This window comes from Macrobrachium rosenbergii, chromosome 52 (genome assembly GCF_040412425.1).
Source record: "Macrobrachium rosenbergii isolate ZJJX-2024 chromosome 52, ASM4041242v1, whole genome shotgun sequence".
Classification (NCBI taxonomy): Eukaryota; Metazoa; Arthropoda; class Malacostraca; order Decapoda; family Palaemonidae; genus Macrobrachium; species Macrobrachium rosenbergii.
Window position 1 is genome coordinate 30,801,171 of NC_089792.1, and position 22,500 is coordinate 30,823,670.

General features: G+C 36.1%; 2 protein-coding genes across 2 annotated transcripts in view; one reads left to right on the plus strand and one right to left on the minus strand.

Annotated features, from left to right (window-relative positions):
• The window catches only part of LOC136833954 (uncharacterized), a 26,993-nt gene extending 13,941 nt beyond the window's left edge, over positions 1–13,052 (minus strand). Inside the window, exon 1 of the mRNA XM_067096232.1 lies at positions 12,815–13,052. The gene's annotated coding sequence lies outside the window, so the exon portion shown is untranslated. The remainder of the gene's footprint in view (positions 1–12,814) is intronic.
• LOC136833787 (uncharacterized) overlaps positions 1–22,500 on the plus strand; it is an 821,801-nt gene that overhangs the window by 194,914 nt on the left and 604,387 nt on the right. The window lies entirely within an intron of this gene.

Below are 22,500 nucleotides of genomic sequence, written 5' to 3' on the forward strand. Positions count from 1 at the left end.
AATATATATATATATATATATATATATATATATATATATATATATATATATATATATATATATATATATATATATACATATATATATATAGAACTTTCTATTGTCCCACGACTCAATAGGGTCAATTGATACTAAAAATCACTAGTGGTTACAAAGTTACTTCAGTGATAGCCATACATAAGCATAAAAGTTTTCATACAACTGTTTGAAAACTAATTTTCTGAAATTAATATCCAAGTAGTTAGCCCAATTTGAACATCTTCATTATACATGATTCGGCAATGTACAGTAAGGACAAGCACATATGAACGTTTTAAAATACTAGGCAAAATCTCTAAAAATCATGGAAACTTCATCTAATTTTAATTGTATGTGTAGATATAAAACAGAATATGGAAGCCACATTTACTCCAGTGCATGTAAAATTGAACTCAAAATACTAGATTTCATTCATACTAGGAGTCTTCACATGCGTTCAGGAGCTTTGTGAACCCTTCCTTGTGGAGAAAGTGTATATGAAAATTGATCAGATTCTTTTAAGTCTAAGAAGAAAACTTGGTCTGCACTGTAAAAATTTCTTAAAAAGCTCTTCATGTAATCATACTAATTTGTGCATGGATGGTGTAAACCAAGTAAACCTTTCCAAATGCACATCAGCGAAGAGGTGGAGGCTTGTTCCTTGAAGGGGCAGAGGATCGTGAAGAAGAGGATTTCCATGTGGATGATGAATGAGTCCAAAGATTACCCAAAAGCAGTGAACAAGAAACTGTTATCTGAGGGAGTTATAAAATCACAACTTTTGGCCATCGGAAAGAGTTAGAATGATTGTCAAATTCTGCTTAGATGTATGGAAGAGCCAAGATAGGGTTAGCATTGCAGTGTCTATAATAATGAGTTCAGTGTTCTAAATTATGTAGTAAAGTGTCAATTTTTATAACTGAATTGATATCCTGGCCAAAATTTCTAGAACCTCAGGCAAACCAGATGGCAGAGACTTTACTAGTTACTCCAATTCCTTTAGAGCTTTTCACTGCCATTAGGCAATACAACCTTCCTTGTCCATCTGTTAAAATGAAGTCCAGAGATAGTTCTATTGGCTTGCATCTAGTTGATATCAGAGGTAATAAACTGGCTGATGCAGAAGTCAGATCTATAACAGATACTGGATAGCTTATATTTTCCCTTAGTTCCGCATATTGATATGAAATGGTCTCTCTAGTCTTACCTGCAACAAAAATGACAAAACAATCTCAATTATTTCTCTGAGATGAACCGGAAATATCAGAGAATCTGGTCATCAGTTGATACTTCGTCATTATTAGCCAGAGCAATCGGGGGCTTGAGACTAGGCTGAATAGCCTAAGGTTAGGTCATACAAGCCCACAAGTTCATACTGCAGGATGATAGGCTATCAGTGTTTGATATTTTGTTATATACTACTTTACCTTGGAACAGCTATTGTTGGAATGTCATAAGTGTTTAGATGAGAGAAGGTAACCCTATATTTCAGGTTCCATATAAAAGATCATCACTAAAGACATTGATTTTGATAGTGCTATGGGAGTTTTTGTCTGTCACTAGATTTTTAGTTGCTGCTTATCTGTTTCGTATTTAAGCCATTCTCCCATGCTACTGAGGTACTGAACAACCTAGCAGTTACAGGGCAATATCATCAGACCAGACAATCATAAATCAGATGGAATTAAATAAGATAGTTTTGTGTTAATTTTCTTTTGTTATATATTCTAACAGAAGGTCAGGTGTGTCGTTAAGGAAGCCATATTTAATATGCATAGGTAATAGTTATGGAGTCTTGTCAAATGACCTTGCAGTAAATAGTAGGGTGCTACAAGGAAATGTTATTTCACCAATGTTGTGTGCCGTTCTCATATACTTTATGATGAAAAAATGGTCAGTGATGAAAGAGAAGGTTTAAATTGCAGTAGCAATAGAAAGTTTACAGACTTAGAATATCCAGATTATGATGTTTTAATCAACAAAACACCTGAAGATTTGCAAACCATGCTCAGAAGAATGTAAAATATATTTGGAACTTGCAAACTACATTTAAAAAAAACGGAAGTAATGAGGACAGATTTTGAACAGAGACGAAATAGCATTAGGTGGAAAGAGGAGTAACGTTGTTGAATCTTTCAAATGTTTAGAACTATATCTAAAAATGTTAGCTCAAGCAATGGGTAGTCTGAATAATATTTGGAAATCAATTATACTGAAATTACATGCAAAAGTAAGATTGTACGATATGTATTGTTATATGGACAAGAATCTTATTATGAATATGAAGCTATATCTAAAAGATTTCGTTAGTTTAGAGATAAAACTGTAAGAAAAATATTAGGAGTCACATGGCAGAGTAGAGCTAGAAAGGATACCATGAGGGACATAAACGAAGTTCTGTATCTACATGAGATAATGAGGAAAAAGATATGGAGATGGTTTGGACATGTCCTTTGCACAGTGCTTGGGGGAATATACGTGAGAGTGTCAGCTGGATTCCCGTGGGTACAGGAAGAGTTGAAAGGCTTTGACCCATTTGGATGAGAACTGTGAAAAGGGAGGCTAAGGATCAGTGGAGATTATGATATTTTCTGAATGTATTCACTATTCTCGTAGCATGGATGACATATCTTCATTATCATATAAGATATTTTACGACAGTCCTGCAGCACTACCTATAGCTAATCTCTTATTTTTTACAATCTATGTGATATAGGTTCATTGCAAAATTAAAATAATATGCTATAGTTGTTGCCAAACTGTGCAAAAATCTTGTGACGTTTGTTCATATTTTTTTTCGCTATTATTATTATTATTAACGAGGCAGTATTGGCTTTGTTCACCGCAGAAGTTTTATATTTGCGTTGCTGTGCAATGAAGAATATTTTTTTATTTTGGAACTGTCTTTCAGTGATGGATGTCTACGTCAGTAGAGCGGAAAGAAAGTATTTTTGCTGGTAGAGTGAAAGAGTGAGATGGAGTATAGTGATAACGGTGTGATGTGAACATCGTACCTCGAAGGTCCCAAGAGTACAGATGTCCTTTCCAAGGTCAGGCATCACAACGGCCGGTGTTAGGTTCAGGGCTGGTGGAAGGTGCGTTGCGATGAGAGTCCCACAAATGCAACCAGTTTTGTACGTGAGGATTTTTGCGTATTATTTCAGATGCTGTTTATTTAACAATACAAAACTAGTGATTCGCGTACATTTTCCCAGTGTGCAGTAGAGGCAAATATGTCCTAGTGAAAATGTTTTTTTTTTTTTTTTTCATCATTTCATTCATCTCTCTCTTCTCTCTCTCCCACGCACCTCAGCTTGCATTCCTTAGGTTTCAATCTCTTTTTTCCTTTCTCTCTTTCTCTGCATCATTCCGTCAGTTGTAACAGAAATTTTTTGTTTATGAATGCAATTATCCTGCAAGTGACGTTTCATCGCAATTTTTACCTTTCTCTCGATGTTTGGTGCAAACCTGCTTTTGACTCGGCTTCCAAAGAGTAGAAGGGCACGGCTTACGTAAGTTCCCAGCTTGTTCGGGAGTGTGTACAGCATGATTATGTCGATTATTACGATGCAATAGTAGGTGGCATTCGTCTGACTCTCCTTTTGGATATGAAGTTATTTCTTTACTAACCTCTCATTTTTAGACTTTATCTTAGTTTTTTTTTTGTTTACGTATCAGGTTTTCCATTCAGGGGACGACGCATTTGTACGCAGAGTCCACCTTCAATGTTATTCACTGACTTTTGTTAAAAAATATCCCTCACAATCTGATACTGTCCGTATGGTCATCCAGAACCCTCATTAGAAATAATGACCATATTCGTCCCACTAATTTATTGTTTCTTTTATTTTAATCTCACATTTTTCTGTAGAATTTGTGCACATCGTTTTCGTTTCATCCTAACAACTAAGCCTCGAATAATCTTTCCCTTTCACATTTATTCTTACTTCATGTAAGTCATATGAACCAAATAATACTCCTCCTTTTAGGAACCTCACTTAATAGCCTCTCAGATTCTCCACTGTCTCCTACCTCTTCCCTATCTTTATTCCTAACCAACTTTTTTTACACCTTTCCTTACGAGAGGTGTTCACATTCTTGATTTTGAGCTCTTGCGCATTTTCATCATGCTTCATTTTCTCCATTTTAATATCATATTAAAAATCTCAAAGTTATGGTATACCTTCGCCATTCATCTGTTACATTCATGAAGTTACCCTTGCGTCGTTTTGTTGCAGCCAATATTCTAACACCAAATTCCCTCCCTGCGAGTGCTGTGCTGAGGACTAATCTGCAGTCAGTCTTAAACTTGTATGGCAATATTATTATTATTATTATTATTATTATTATTATTATTATTATTATTATTATTATTGATGTTGTTTTTGTTTTGATTGTGGTGGTGTTGTATTGCTAGTAATATTTTAGTTTCTTCATGGCGTACGTATGCATCAGTTTGCATATTTGCAATTAAACCACCGCAGCGGTGAAAAATTAGATTACATCACAAAAAAGTGATTTAACAAGCATTAGATCTATAAAATTACATGTCGATGAATTGAAAAGATTAAAATGATAAGATAATGTGGTTAAATGTGCCAAATATCGAAACAAGAGAGCCAAAATATTTGATATTGATGAAAGTGATGGTAGGTAGATAGAAGAGAGAATTGAAGGAAATACTTTAGAGAACCAGAACCCTAACGATGACAAGTGTTTTCAAAAAAAAAAAAAAAAATAGAATGAAAATGATCGGACTTGCAATCCTAATATGTAAAACATCCAAAAATTTCCTAGTTTTTACGTGAGAAACATAATCTACGGGTAATGAACCGTACGTTTAAGAATCAGAATCATAAAGAAGAAATTGTCGGGCACCTTCATGCATATGATGGACTACAAATACCATGAAATTACAGATTTGGTCAAATATTGCCGTCTTTTTTGCCGGACATGTAAGCAAGATTTGAAATGAATATGAAAATCTTCCGGGAAGTTGAAGCCGACACCGTGCTAAGCTTTTGTAGGAGAAAATTTATGAAGAGTGGAAATATGGTTTTAACGCAGAGGAAGAAGCTTCGTCTTCCTACCCAATGGAATAACCTAGCCTTTTCTGGCATAAAATTTCAGCTGAAAGATGAAAATAAAAAATAATGTTTTGTACTATAATTTGGAACTCATATTCCCTCCTTGGTTCTTGAGAAGTTAAATCATTGCAAGGCAGAATTCTCGACTGACCTACTTGCTTTAATGCTAATGACTACTTAGAGGTTTGAAAGGTTGAGCATTCCTATTAAGTTAATTCGATAAAACTACATTTTTTCGTATGATCAAATCTTTCCTAACTACAATTCAAAACTGAATAGAGCTCAAATGCTCAGTAGAAACATACCTTTGCCAAGATGCTCACGGTCTCTCCCCCCAAATTAAATGCAGACTAAATAAAGGGTAAGGTGGTTTCCACGACGCCAAACTATCAAACCTTATGGATACCCAACGTCAGTTAAACGTCAGGAAGTTGTGAGACAAGGAGCATTTTCAACAAGTTTCATCGAAATCCGTTCTATTGGTCTCTTGATCGTATGTTATACAGACTTGCGAAAGTATTGCCCTTCACAATATCATTGACCAAGGCGCAAATTGAACTGTAGTAGTCTTTCATTTATATATATTTATGTGCCAAATTATAAATGTAAATTATTAAAATGTTTGAAGCCTTTTTTGCTCCCAAATTTTTATCAAGACACATTAAGTATCTCTAGATAATTTCAAATTTCTCAGTTACTGGTTATAGTTGTTCATACTTCAAAAGGTAAAAGTATGAAAACTAAGTTTATAACTTGAGTAATTAAAAGTGGCTCCTGTTTCTTCAAAATACAAAATGTATTATTTGTTTTTTATACATCTAAATTATTATAATGATTAAGTGTTAATAATATACTCCCGGTAGTAACTACAACGTGCTAGTAAGAAATAATGATCTTTTTTTGCGCTCGCTCAAGTGAAAATCACATAGCTAATTGCCCCTGTTTTAGTATAATAACAAAATTTAAAAATAATTTGTCCGGAAATCTCTGAATCTACATTAGTGGAACTGACAAAGGAGAATAATATTAATTTAAGCCTAGCTGTATACATCTTACCCCAGTCTACACAAGGTGTTTGAAGGAGATTTAAAGAGAGAAACTAAAAAAAAAAAAAATGTCAATTATCCAGATTAATGTCCTTTGTCTCACTGCTTTATCCGAGTACCCGAGTTAGTCATAGACAGCTGCTCCTCACCTTGAATCCAAGCAGAGATTTGTAAAATTAAATCCTGTGTAATCTTTTTTATCCAGTGTATTCAGTTAATTGAAAATTCCTGGCCAATTATGTATATATATATAAATTTCTGACTCACCACGTCCTCAAATGAAAGGCCAGGGTGCTACCAAGTGACCCACACAAGTCATATAAAAGTTGGAACCTTAGTACTTCTGTACCTGAGGGTTTTTTTCTTGGCAGGCCGCCACCTGACATACCAGCGAGTTTTACCAAACCTCCTGACCCACCGGTGGCATAACTGGTAGCATTTCATTCGAAGTACTCTTCCAGCGTGAACATGATGGAAATAGTCAACACACGCACACACATACATACATGCAACATATATATATATATATATATATATATATATATATATATATATATATATATATATATATATATATATATATATATATATATATATATATATATATTATATATATATATATATATATATATATATATATATATATATATATATATATATGTGTGTGTGTGTGTGTGTGTGTGTGTATGTGTTGTGTGTGTGTGTGTGTACATGTATGTATGTATTAGCTGCAGTGACCCTTTTGATTCCCTCATATTTTTATTTTTTTAATATACTCATCACTCTGAGGTTTGATCCCAAATGAAAAACCTTAACTGCCATGGTAGAATTTAAACTCACAGTCGATAGGTTAGCGAAACCATTTAGCCACAAAGAAGGATATAAGTCTGTTGCTGCTCAAATGTGCAAAAATCTGTTGAATTCAGGTGTACTGTGCTAGAGCTGGGCTAGATCCATCCTTACCATCGTAACACGTTATTTGCCGTTGACTGTTAAAGTACATACTAAACATTCTAATCTTTTTGACAGGTGTTTGTAATAGCCACTGTGACTTCTTAACTTATCAATTCCCTTACAAGTTTTTGAATATGTCAGTCATTATGAGCCCTGTACCCAAATTGAGACTAAACAACCGTGTCTTGCCCCATTTAGTTTCTTGTAATTTTGTTCACTTTTCTGTATCTCCACCTATCCTCCTTAATCATATCATACTTATTCCCCAATTGTATATCAATTTACATCATCTTTGCCTATTTATCGATTTTGACAAACATGTCCACAAGGCACTGAGTACTGTGGGAAGTCAATTCACCGCAGCCCTAGTCCTCGTTTTGGCTGGATTAAGTAGTCTGTTTCATTATCTATAGATTCTGTGCTCTTGTGGATTGAAGGACGTCCTCAGGAGTATTATTAATCTTTGAAGGGAGACCATCACCTCCCATTTTATGTTCAACAGGTGTGGAAACAATACCTGGTCGAGGCATGTCGGGGAACCAAAACCTGTGTCTTTCTGTATTAAAGAATCCACTACTGCCCTTGTCTAGCAGCTTCACTGGGTCTGTCGTTGAGGTTTGGTCCTCAGGATTTTGTTTATCCTGTGACATGGATTGGTGGCGACCAAATATAATTTAATCAAGCCTTTGCTGGTTATCTTCATGTCCTTGCAGAGCTGCAACATCAGTATCGAGAAAGAAAACATTGTACACACCAGCAGTTACCGTTCATTCAACCTACAGCAGTCGAGCCACTGATGAATCTTTTACATAGATGAATAAGAATAAATCTCACCTCTGATTCTGGAAGTCACATCTACAAAATGCACCCTAAGGAATGTCTTATTTTCTCATGCATAAGACCCCAGACTAGCTTGTCTCACCACATTCCCTTCTTGTTTTAGTGTAGGTTCTTAAAACGTTAGCTACATTTTTCCAAGAAAACGTGTAAGTTTTTCCGTTGGGGTAATTTCAGAAAACGTCTTATTACCTGGCTAAAGTTAAATCTAACTTATCGCAAAAAAGGCAGGTTTGACTTATTCATGTTATTTGGGAAAAGGTAATTCATTTTGGTGTGATGGATACAGTACCCTGTCTTTTTTTTTTTTTTAGAAAAACAGGAAGACATAGTAAAATCCTTCTGTCCTTGTCTGAATTTGGTTTCAAAGTGTTGAAATGCCCACCACACCAATATGAAACCACAACTCTCACGGTAGGATTTGATCCCTTGCTCGATAGGTCAGGGTGAGGTGAGGTTAACGTTAACTCCTTGCCCATGAAGAGGACAAAGGTCTGTTGCTGCTTATTCAACAGATGCATTGTCCTAGAACGGGAATATGCCTAACCTTACCTAATAGCATAGTGTTGAAGCATTATATGTATATGTATGTATGTATATATATATATATATATATATATATATATATATATATGTATGTATATATATATGTAATTTATATATATGTGTGTGTATATATATATATATGTATGTATGTATGTGCAAATTCCATTTCCTCCATTGTGGGCCAGCTCCAAAATAAAGCAGTCAGCAGACACGTAGACATTCATATTTATTTACAATATCTAGGGTGACACCTTGCCAAGACAGTTATTCAGCATGAGGCTATTCAGATATTACAGAAAGCTCATCAGCAACAAGTCTGTGTCTGTAACACATGTTGCACGGCTCCCTCATGTTGTGCTAAAGATTTTTACTCCCTGGATACGCTGCACCTTTGCTCCAACACTTTCTAGGGCTTCCTCTCCTTCCTTCTCCCATGGTGACCTTTTATTTCATCTTCAACCTATCTTACATTTCTCGCCTTTTCAACCATTCTCCATTTCTAAACATAGTGGCAAACGATTCATGTCAACAGGCTGTACCTTATTCCTTTCTTCCACATTCAGCATTCAAACTCCACTTTCCTGAGGGAGATTTGGCACGGCATTTACCAAATTGTATGCTGCATCTTTAGCTCCTTTCGAAAAACAGGCAGTTGTGGTTACTGAAGGTGTGTTGAGCAAAATTTTTAAATTTGCCCAGCTTTAGTAACGCCACTGTTAACTGTCCTGGGGTAGCTCCACCTAAACAAGAACTGGATAGTCCATTACATCTACTGATCTCCGTATATCGTAAATAGGGGTGAGTGCTTAAGGCGTCAGTATGATGGCCTCATTTGCGCTGTCTTGGAAGAGCGACAATGACGACATTTCAGTCCAGCGATTAAATTGAGCATGACAAGCAGAAATGCCATATATTCCTTGAATAAGTCACTATATTTCGACCAGTAAACATCGATAGGAATATTGTAACTTAATTTTCTTTGTTTCTTCTATGGACTATTTTATGAATGATGATAAACTTCGTAGATCACAGAAAGAAGAAAATGCAGGCACACATATTTACACATAAATATATATATATATATATATATATATATATATATATATATATATATATATATATATATATATATATATGTATATTCAATTACTTATTCGTTTATTTCTATTATTTATTGTGTTATCATTAAAATGATAAAATTACACCGCACGTTTCTATTGCTGTTCATTAAAAGTTGTACAGAAAATTTATTTCTAAAGCAAGATTAGTGTATATAAGAAGAGCTGAGCATACTCTCAAACATTGTCAGCGGCATTTTCAGTGTATGTTTAATTTAAAATCCTTTCTGTATTTTCCTCTTAGTGCGTATGGTGATGATTATTATTATTATAAATTGAAACGCAAGAGGACCATAATGAGAAAATGAAAGTTCAAATGCTCCAGCTGGTAACACTTAACTTGAAGAGCAGTAGAAGCTAACGCGGTCATTTTTCTTTGATTAGAGTAGCTCCATTTCGAAATGTTATCTTGCATGAAAAAGTATACTCTCTCTCTCTCTCTCTCTCTCTCTCTCTCTCTCTCTCATAAATGCAGTTACGTTTGGGTCGTCAGTTGTCAAGAGTAACTTTCGAAAACTATTAGAACGTGCAACAAGTTTCGAAGTAGGTGAAGTAACGTATAGCGTTATCCAGAAATTAAGTCAAAAGATAATTGTGCGTATTACAATTAGTAGTAGAAGTTAATTGAACGATCATAGCAAGAACGGGTTTGGCGAAACACCATAGCACTGGATGCAGGTGAAAGGGGGGCTTTGGGTGGTTGCGAGACGAGGAATGACGTAAAGAGATGCTGATAATGACTTGCATCCCATATTCTCTGCGAGCTGGTGAACAACAAATGGTGATGGGTAACCATGGCCCCTTCACTGCACGTCGTTTATTTATCTTCTGTGCGGTTGGTTCGTCTGTACTCTTTTTATTTCTTTTAACTAAAAAACGATGATAATCAGGAAGGAAGACTTAATGTACTTCTTGTTTTATGAGATGTGCAGTCGTCATTCTGGGGTAATGGAAAGGGGTTATTTTCCGCTTGCATAATTCCAGAATGTACTTAATTGGCACAGGACGATTTTCCATTCATTTTGGACGTACTACGTATTAGATAAAAATTATTTATATGTAGTGAATGTTAGATAGCTGACAAATATAATTTGTATGCTTCTGCCTTGCAACACCGAGATGAGTTCTAGGTGTTGACTATCTTGCTTGCACGCTTTTTGTTGCATCTTTTTTTCTGCAATATTTACTTGGAATTACACTATAGTGTTGGCGTTCACTTATGCGATTTTTTTTCTGATAATTCTGGCAAATTAACTAAAGGGGTATGCTCTTAGCAGAGTATGTTGTCCTAATTTCACTGCTCTCTCTCTCTCTCTCTCTCTCTCTCTCTTTCGAGTATCATGGAAGCTATTTACAGGAAGATTTCTTTCCAAGAAAAATTTTCTCATGCAAGAAATACACCCACACTTAATGTCCAAACGCTCACCGCTTCTTATAAACAAGATTAAAAAAAAAAAAAGTAACATCTTGAGTTTAAAATATAACGAAGATACTTTATACCGTATATTGTGACCTAACATAGGTTGTGATACTTTTTTGAAAATTTGTATACATTCATTCTTTTTCTGCGTTACAGTGATTTTTTTTTAAAATTTGACAGTTACTGTAGTGACCTTTGCGATAAGAGTCTTGGACAAAATGTACTTGTGAATTTTGTTACATTTCATTGGTTGTAATACGAGCCAAGAATAGCTAATTATATTTTGTATGCACTTTTACTTCCGTTCTTGGTCACAGAAGCGTACACTTCCCGCCCTTGTTTATTCATTTTGTTTATTTTTGCTGCAGTTTCAGTTACAGCATGTATTACACATCTTTTCCATATTCATCGTACAAAGTCCTGCAGCAGAACGCATTCAGAAAAAAAGTTTATGCGCAAGAAACAAATACGTCAAGCATATAAATTAGTTTAAGACAGTTTGTGAATTGATGGGACGCCATCACCTTAGGCTTTGTTGACTATGATGTTCATTCTCACCAAGACACGGTGAAAACAAAAACTCAAAAGTGTGATGTTCAGGTCTCCCTTCCACAGGAGGCTCGGTAACTGGGCTCGACCCTCCCTCCGTTCCTTTCCTAACTAGAAGATTCCGATTCGAAACCTACTATCTGCGTAGCCATCCAGCCCGCGAGAAGCGAGTAACGAGTGTCTGTCTAGACGACGTCACAAGTCCTTCAAGGAGGAAACTTGCGTATTAGACCCGTCTACCAATTCAGGTTTGAGACTCCGAGACCCCTGCAATGCCCCCACTGACTGCGGCGGTAACTTTTATTTTGTTCGTAATAAACAGAATTCTTCAGCTGGTTTGCCTTTTTTTATTATTTTTTTTTTACTCTTATTTCTTCATTTTTATATTTAACAGCTACAGTTATAGTCAATGAAAGTCAGAAAATACGTGATTCAAGAACTTTAAAAAAAAAAAAATGTTTTCTTTCGAGGTGAGTAGGATAGAGGTCTTTAACCGTTGCGTACTCCCAAGGTCATCGATACCAATGGTGAAGTTCGGTACTGAACTGCGGTGTAAATCTCAGGTGAATTTCCCTTCCAGGGTAGGATGTATGTAAATTCATACACGTTTACTTGGCCTGTCTGTTCCCATACGCGTAAGCAATGCCAAGGGTAATGATACTTTCATTTCAATCGAAGCTTTGGAAGTGGAGATTAATTTAATGCGAGTGAAGGTATCCTATTCCCAAATTATTTTAGTGTGAGAAGAACATTGAAATGAGGAAGAACACTTTCATGCCTTCTTTTAGTCCTCCCATGCATGCAAACTCGTCTACGTGGTGGCGCAGATAGAAGTGTTTCATTTATATATAGATGGTTTACTTCAGTATTCATATCTCAGGGAAGGAGAGAGAGAGAGAGAGAGAGAGAGAGAGAGAGAGAGAGAGAGAGAGATTAACGTATGCATCGCAATGTTTCCTTCTCTTGGCAGCAAATAACAGAAAAATTTCGCAACTCAGTGAATGATTATTCTTGGCTCTCTTGTCGCACTTGATGTCTAGTTCTTTCACGATCCAAAACGCCTTACTTAGAGAAAATAACAATATATGTCAGGTGGAATCATTTAAAATAACTAATTGTCTAGAAAACACTGTTGTTGCAAAGGTCAGGAAAAATTGTCTGTCAGTCTCACAGCAAAAAAAAGAGAAAAAATAAAATTTTATTTTTGGAATGTAAGAGGCTAATATTTTTTAGGCTGACCTTGGATGAAGGGGTTGTATGGATGAGTGCTGGTTGTCGTGGTCTGGCTGACTCTTGTTGCGGGAGGTAAGGACAGACGTTGCAACAAGGAGTAAGGTGAGTGGTCCACTGACTGAGGGACGCGAACTCGCGAAGCAGAACCTGTCGTAGTAGTAGTATAAGTGCTGGTGGTACCAGTAACCTACCTCGTCTTGTACCACTCACCCTGTTACCAGTCCCCCGATTTCATACTCCCCTGCTGCCACTCGGTGCTCATGCCCAACGCTCATGTATCCCCAGTATGCCCCCTACGACGTGCCAGTGAATCTTTTAATCTTTTATAGGTCGCATGTGTATGGACTTGCAAACACAATGTCATATTGGTAAACTGTGGAAGGCTCTTCATTGTTGACGCTCGCTGAAAAACATATCTATAACACATGCACGCATAATATATATATATATATATATATATATATATATATATATATATATATATATATATATATATATATATATATATATATATATATACTGCATATATATACTGTATATATATACTGTATATATATATATATATATATATATATATATATATATATATATATATATATATATATATATATATATATATATAATACAAAACAGTCGCTAGCTTGATTGTTTGTGTGAGGGGGGTTTCAATACGGGAAGCTGATGCACACCGTGCATTTCTTAAAACAAAAGACTCACTTGATGGGCGTAATGTCTTCAGATCTAATTTTTTTTTGTTTTATATATAAACTTTTTTCTTTAAAATCTAGGCTCATCGTTACTCAAGTGATCGCCCCCTTCCCCCCACTATCTTTCTTCCCAGTATAGAACGTATAAAGAAAAGAAAACTGCTTGGTTATTCCCAGGTTGGCTTAAAAAATCGAAGGCGCCATGTTGCAGAGTGCTAAGCTGTACTCGTTTTACAATTATTTGTGTATGCATTTGGTTTAGGCGTGGTATGTGCTGTCTGGTTCTTGCATTCCTTGGGTTTGGCATGATCGTCTTAACCTTTTCGGATTTCTGTGGACTCATCGGAATGTAACACCCATTACACCTCCACATGACACTTTGCTAGACAGCGCAATTTGTTCCGTTCACTTTCGATTGGCTATACTCTGGTGACACAGTTACGCTGTTTTTGAGTATGCTGAAGTGCAGGTTGCAGTATTCCGTATTTGGAGCGTTTGAACAAACGAATGAAAGGATTTGTTTCTTTATTCTTATTTTTGTACTGATGGACCCATTTTATTTACCATAGGAAATGTTGTGTGCATTAGTTGTTAATTGATCCCGCTATCCTTAACTTCTGCTGTATTGTTTGTGTTAATAATTAGTTGTTTAAAATCAGAGCCATCCTTTCGAAGATATCCAGTAGTTTGCCTCATTCTCGTGACGTATGTTTGGCGAGAAAAAAAGCTGGTTGTGGGAGAAAGAACAACTCTTAGGGTAATATGACCTTGAATATAAAACCTATCAAGGAAAGTTACTGAACCCTTGGCGTTTTCAGGTTCAGTTTCGTAACCACCAAGTAACATTAGAGCAAAATTTTGTTTGTTTAATAGCAGTGATTTTTAGAATGAAAACAACACTTCTTCAGTTATTATTTTCTCTGTGATATAATCACGTGAAGAAGTCATAGACATCTTAGTTCTTATGAGAGTGCGTTATTTGTGTGTATGAGAGAGAGAGAGAGAGAGAGAGAGAACTTGCAGTGTGTGTAATTTTTATTCCTGTCGTGGTTGGTGTTTTGGTACTTAGCAAGAATGATTTGTTTTGGAGGGTGTCTGATAACTGCTGTTGTTTTTATTATTGTAGTATTTAATTAACCCTGACCCTATTCTTTGGTACACAAAATTTTGGCATGACATTTCAGCTGCTAACTCGTTGACGTTGAGACCCAAAAGTAAACTGACCTACTTTTAAAAGAATGAAACTTGCAGAAAACATTGGTCAGTGGGTATTTGAGGAAAAGCTTTGTTAACCATTTCGCTTTCAGAAAGATAAGGTTTTGTAAGTGATAATTTTGCCGGTTTCCAAGATATATTCATTGGATGGTTATTTCTATTTCTTCAAATCCAGCAAACTTGACGGGAAACCTCTTATTGTGATAATAATGGAAGATTGTAATTACAGGGGTGAGAGAATTGTAGAGTCCAAAAGTCTTAAGAGCGTAAGCAAATCATCACCCACAGGAATGGTGATATTAAGTAGTTCCATGTTGAATACATCCGTAAAGATAGGCAAAACGCCCCAAGTGGTTGCTGTGGGACATTAAGGGAGAATAATTATGTTTCAACAGATTACTTGTCTAATTACTAATCAACCTCAGTTTGTCCTCTGTTGTGTCCAGAGGAACTTAGAGTGCGTAAAGAAAGTCTCACCGGGTGTATTTTGAAATTTGGTATCAATTTTGTGCATGGAATGTTTTAGGAATTGTAGTGCAGTAATTCCTCAGATTCTTGAGAGTTATCATCTGAACTAGATGATAATGAAGGAAGTTTTAGTTCACACCATGAATTTGGTAAATACGGAACATGTACTTGAAAGTTTTTTTTTTTTCAGTACACGCCGTATGATGTACTTAACATTTTGGATAGTAGTAGTTTCAAAAAGGTGGAATTATATGTCTCTAGCTTGCATTGTATTACGAATACAAGTTCTTATTATTTTCATTTAATTCTCCTATTTTTTCCGTTGATTTTAATTGATAACCGATAAAGATTTCATATGCATTATTACACCTTGAGTATCGTTCCGCTTGTCATTTATTTATTACGAAATGTACTACTTCTCGTTTATGCTGCAATAGCAGTTGCAATTATCTTCCCATTGCAGACCGGCTTGTTTTGCTTTCTCCATAGAGCCCCGGTGCTGTCTTAGCAACAGCGCAGAAACTCCCCTTGGGCCATTCACCATTGCCTGGCCTCATCTTATTGGGGATTGCTCTGTATTTTATGATCATTTGTCCGATCCCACTCCTCCCTATTGCTGCGGTTTTTTTTTTTTTTTATTTGGCGATGCGATTCAGCTATCGCTTTTTTTTTTTTTTATAATGGAATGGAAGATAAGGAACATTTAAAAGCAAACTTACGCTTACGGTTGCTATTATTTTCATATGAGTACCTTTTTGTTTTGATAATTCATTAGGGGAAGGACTTGACCATAACCTAATTTTGTTTTGGTGCTTTAAATTACCTACGGGCACGCGAACATTATCCATACTCAAACAAGAGCGTATACGTGTTCATTACATGCGTACGTATAAGTGGACAACATCATGTTTGATAAAACTTTCGCTGCTACTAGCACATAATGAGCTTAGGAGCCTGCATGGAATGTTAAGGTTGTCAAGGGTTATTGACCTCTCACTGGGATTCAGGGCCTTGGGGGAAGGGGTGGCTCGTACCTGAAAGACCTTCACTTAATTCACCATGCCACAACTTGATCGCTCCGACGTTTGCTTATTTGTAGGATAGATTTGTGCTCTTACAAATCTCAAAAGACATCTGGTCTCTGCTCTAACGTTCATTTAAATGTGCTGAAAATGTAAGCATAATAACGTTTCAGCAGCGTTTGAGAAATAGCTTACTGAAAGTCATTCTGCCGCACGTAGAGAGACAAACGTGGGTGAAAAGAAACAGCGTAGTAAAGCGGTGCGCTGTGGCTGCTGCGGCTGCGGCTGTTGCTGCTGCTGCTGCACAGATAGGTCGATAGGATTTGTTGGTTTGGTTGGGCACGTTTCCTTTGCACCCTCATGAAATATATTTTTACTAGAGGATCAAGAATGTTCATAGTCTTGCGTAAGAAAAAACGCACGCACGCACGTGCACAAATACAATCATTTGTCTCCAGCGTGCTTTGAGCGGACTCGAGATTTCATCGACGTTTTGTTTCTCTTTCGAACGATATTGTCAGGATTTCGCTTCTGCTTACATAAGGGTGAACAACATCAGCGCTCGGCCAGGCCACCGAATTGTTTTCGAAAGTGATAGTGGTAATCCGGGCTTCAGTGTGCTCAGGAGGCCCAGTAGCCCTTTTCTCAATTCATTTGTGCGTCAGTGTTGTCTTTGCATATTTCTGGGTGCTAATTGCTCTTATTTGGTCTCTGGGCTCTTAGGTAAAACTAGAGTCCTCTCGTTTTTATAGTGTAGCATAATGTAGGACAATGTGTATGCCTTTCACTTTTAGAAGTGTACAGTATACTAACTTGTTATGATACACTAGATAAGGTTGCTCATAGTTCATAATGTTATCTCTCTCTCTCTCTCTCTCTCTCTCTCTCTCATGTTGATAAGCTTAGGGAGTTGATGGTTCTTACAGATATTGATTTATAAGGTGAGAACATGCATTCAATACTATTTATACCAGAGCCATAAATAACTTTCATCCTTAAAACTGAATGTGTAAAATTCCCATGACTTACCAGAAAATGGCTAGTCTTCGTAACCACTATGAACTATAAAATAATTGTTAATGAAGAGAAAGATGTAAAAGACTACATATATTAGTAATTAGCGAGTTTTCATTTTGTAACATAGGGTCAGTTTTGTTCATTATCGTGAAGCTCATCGGCAGAAGTTATCTTTAGTGGTTTTATCATGTGCATCACCTGATTAATTCGTTTGCCAGATGGAGAATGAAAATAGTTTATGCTCTTTGTAAGGCTGGCTGCAGTGAGAAAAAGATCATGGCACAGAACGGGAAACCATATGAGAAATGACAGATGGAAAGACAATATTACGCTCGGTAGATTTGATCAGGATAAAGCAGGGGCTCCTTCCTCACAAGGCCAACTTCATCTCAGCACAAAAAGCACCGCAGTAGACCGGGCCTATTGGTTTCTTTGGCTGCTCGTTCGGCAGGGTTGTAACTGGAACTGGGTGCTTACTGTTATAGTTAATGAGTTGAAAAAAGGACCATTGGCTAAGCATCTCTGGTGTTCTATAGAATGAAGTAAACCTCACTTTGACCAAAGCAATACTTAGCGAATTTCACGCTACCTAAATCTCATTGGAAGGGTATGGCACGCTAGGTAAGCGATTTTTCGTGTCGTGCCTTATCAACAACAGTGGAACTTCAACTCAAATTTCTGTAAAAATTATATATTTCCTACCAAAAAATGGGTGTATACAAGCACTCCCTCCTCTTCCTCATTCTATTTCCCGTTAGTGAGTATGTTGTGATGAAGTGCCCAGTGTCTGGTCTTCAAATTAAACCTGGTGTCTAAGTGCTTGATATTTGATTACCAAACTTACCATTTATCCCCCGACAATTATAGTTACCTCTCATTAACAGCCAGACACATGAACCTCATCACAAATACAAACGACTGATTTCTAAAGGCAACAGTGATCCCTTATAAAACTTATCAGTCATGCAAGAAAGCCCAACAAGTTCACTAATACAGGTGTGGTAAGTAGATATCTATATGATTAAGTTAATCCCAGGGCATCACTCAAGAACATTATAAAAGTCTAAGTATTTTTCTGGTTCGAGCTCACTTCAATTACTTGAAGGAAAACATCTCACTTACCACTCTATATCTAATTCAAATCAAAATTGCTGGTGTGTCAATAAATGAAACTCTGATATAACAATTTAAATACAAAATTTATTTCTAACTTCGAAGATTATACATGACTTGAACAGTCTCAGGGAAATTTCTTATTACTTGAAAACAAAGCAAAATTAATTAATTAATCATCAGTCAAAATTAAGTCAGATATTAAATTTATTAATTAATCAAAAATTATTCAAGTAAAAATTTAAGTTGTTAAGTAATGGATAATGATTGAGAAGAAATACAAGTAAATTAATTCTCCAAGTGTTAAAAAATAAAGGCAACTAAATTAATCAAACAAAAATGAGAATACAAAGGACAGAAATACACTCTGCAAAAAAACATCAAAATGGAAGCAAAAACATTAAGACAATAGTAAACACACCACATGTATATAAAAACTCTTCAAAAGGTAAAGTATAAAAACATACAACATGAAAAGTATTAAAAAGGAAAAAACAGAATAATTGTAGTATAAAACCACTGTAAATATTATTTTTAGTGCACTAAAACCAATGATTAGACACATTTACTAAGAAATTAAACAGTTAAAAGTTACGGAGTGAATCGACTACAAAACATTAGTTTTACAGCAACTGAAGTCCTGAGAGAGAGAGAGAGAGAGAGAGAGAGAGAGAGAGAGAGAGAGAGAGAGAGAGAGAGATCCCCATCCGGCACGGTCAGGCCCACTTTTTATGGCATGTTATACAAGTAGATGAGATTTTTATTTTTAAAATTCTTTAAAACGATAATAAGAGAGAAAGTGGAATTACAGTTATAATAATATTTATTATTACAGAGTTTCAGAACAAAAGAATCTGTACGGGGATGATCGAGCCATATAAGAACGTGTTACTTCAGCAGTCTTGTATATTGACGAAAACAAGTTGCCTCTTATATAACTACCTTCTGTCTCTTTTCTCTCCACTCCATATATCTTCCTTCTTATAAACCATACAGGGTTTGAACACATTAATTTTAAGCTAAGGTTTGCACATATGAAAAAAATTATACAGTATAATAAGAATACACATATACAACGGGAGAGATTACTGCATTATGAAAACTATATAAGAATATATATATATATATATATATATATTTATATATATATATATATATATATATATATGTTATATATGTATGTATATATATATGTATACACATACACACGTGTATGTATATATATATACACACACAAGAGTATATATATATATATATGTATATATATATATATATATATATATATATATATATATATATATATCAACATTGAACCGAATACTACAATGGGGTGGCTTCCAAGAAGAGAATAGGTAATGATCATTGCTACATTCGCACTTAGCCAAATAACTTGGTGAACAACGTGGGCTGAAAGCTTCCTCAACATTTCATTTCACACTCTTCACACAGCTAATTAGAAGGCTCATCAATAGCACGCCAGTCCTTCAAACTCACATGTACCATCCATGCACTCTCGTTTCTTGAATGTTGAAGCCCTTCTCACCAAATACCTCTATTGCGGTATCTGTCCAGCCCATTTTAGATCATCCTTTCCTATAAAATTGGAATTGTATACTGTTACCACCAACCTATCATCCTCACTTTTATCCACCTGACCGAACCATCTCGGGAAACACTGATCCACCCTGTCACCTATCTAGCTCTTTGTGTATCTTCGAATATTTCACCATTTCTATTCTTCTTTTGCCATATATGATGTGTAAATGATTCACCTATGCAGCTTCCACCTTTTCTTTTTCATGTGAATTCAGCGTACACATTCGTACTTCCACAAATGAGAGTTGGTTTAATTTCTTCTTACATACCAAATTTGACGCTCATAGACTTTCCAAATTTCCTTCCAGTCTTCATCACACATCCAACCTACCCTCCTTGCTTCACCTATTCTGTGATTTACTTCGTCTTTCATCTACCACCGCCACAAATATTTGCTCCCAAATGCCTGAACAAACCTACTGCTATTTTTGTCATCCATTGTTCCATCATCCCGGTTCCCATTTTCACCTCGTAACTTGACCCTAGTTTACACTTTCTTTCAACTTTGTCCTCATGAAAACACTCAAACAATTTCATTTGTCACTGCAGATTCTCTTCACTATCCCCAATCAGTATTATATTACTTGGAAACATCAGCCATTCCACACTTCACTCATGACCCATTTCTGCCCCACAATTTTGGATCTACATCAACCGTTCTTTCTCTGACTACAATCAACAGTCTACCTGGTAAATGATTCACTTTGTTGTTCCAGAGAGACTCAGTAAGTGTTTTCGTAAACGGACCTAAATCGCTCTCCCCCTTGCGTCGTTGTGTGGGCGAACATGTGCATATTATATGTATTTGGCCATTGCGTAAATACAGTGAGTACATGCAAAAGTCCGCATGTAATTAGCTTGAAACAAGGAGGAGTATTACCAAATTGATTTCTGAGATCAAATGTCTGACTCTCTAAGTGCTCAAAGGAACTGATGTATGACAATGATCAGGAGGCTCTTTTGTCATCATACTGTTAATACTTCGTGAGGGTTCATCCTGTCTGTGTGGTGCAGATCGACTGGGCTACAGTCGTTAACAGGTTGTCGTCTTCTAAAGTTATTTTTTATGAATGACTAGGTGCTTTGGTTAGTTTATATTCTATGATTGTGAATTAGCGTATAAACATAAAAAGGACAAGTTTGAAGCTGCTCTCGCCTGAAGTGCCCCCACCCCTTTTTTTTTTACTGTTAATGTCTGAGCAGATTTTACAGTTGCATTGAGTTTCCAGGTTTTCATTATCTACAAGCATTAGCTTCTTCGTCCGTAAATGTGTATGTAACGTATATATTCCGATTTTCCTCTCGCTTATACTAGTTGTCTTCTACCTTACAGCTGATGTGCTTTGAAAAACTTGTACGTTATTTTCTGGATATAAAATCATAATTAACCCACCATTATGTGTTATATCTTCAAGCTGAGAGTGTTAGTGGATTTTGCGATATCGTTTATGTGTTTGAAGAATAATAGTGTTCGTCTACTACTAAGAAAATAGAGAATACGAAACAAGGCCATATATATAATATAATGATAATAATAATCACATTAATATTTCGTAAGTAAATTCGAGCAAAACAATTTTAGTAACAGTTGGAGATAAAACGTAGTTCTTGATATCCAGCCACACTTCCTATAGATTACTTATAGTTGCAGTCGTTATTGGCAGTTACTCGTGTGCGTAGTATTGACGTTACAGTAGCTGTAATGAAATATAAAAATCTACGGCTTCATCTCGTAGTTTTCTCAAAAAAAGTAACGCCTTCATTTGTGAGAACAATGCACGCGTAGTAATTAATTCATTTATTTATTTTTGTTCGTTTTGGCTCTTAATTTGGCTTTTCTAGGTGAAATAACTAAGAAATGGTGTGGTTAAAACCTACGTTGGACGGTCTGTTTTCATGTCGCGTTTTAATTTTTTCATGACGAATTATGAAGACACGGGAAGTGGTACAGAATATAGAGTGAATGATAAAAACACGTTATTTACATGTCCTTGTCCCTTACGCAACATTTACAGCTTGTTTAGGAAAATTATCGATAAAAAGCTGCATACAATGGCCGCGAAATAAGATCAGCTGCATATGATTATGCAGCCCAAAAGAAAATGAACTCAGGGTTCTTAGATGAATGGGGTCATGCTGCTAAACAAGATCTCCTTCTCGCAATGGCCTCAGGACGAATGGCAACGTGAGGCGATTGTCCCTTGGAGATCTCTCGGGCAAATTCCTCGCAAGTTTGCATAAATCAAGTTTAAAGGTTCAGTCTGGCGCCATGCTATGACCCGATCAACCCACTTTCGCCCGGGCGTACAAATGCCCACTCCACGAAATGCTACATGAAGTTGCCCCTACCCAGGCCTTCCCCTGCAGGGAGCCTTTCTACCCCGTTGTGACCTGTTTGCTGTTTGATGGTTTGTTTACTGTTTACTAATGATATTATAATGTTTCTGTAGGTGCCAATGTTCGTTCAGGTAAATAATGCCGACGTTATTTGAATATCAAAGAGACTGGGAGTTTACAATGCTTATATAGCGTTCCAGAATTGATAATGTATGGC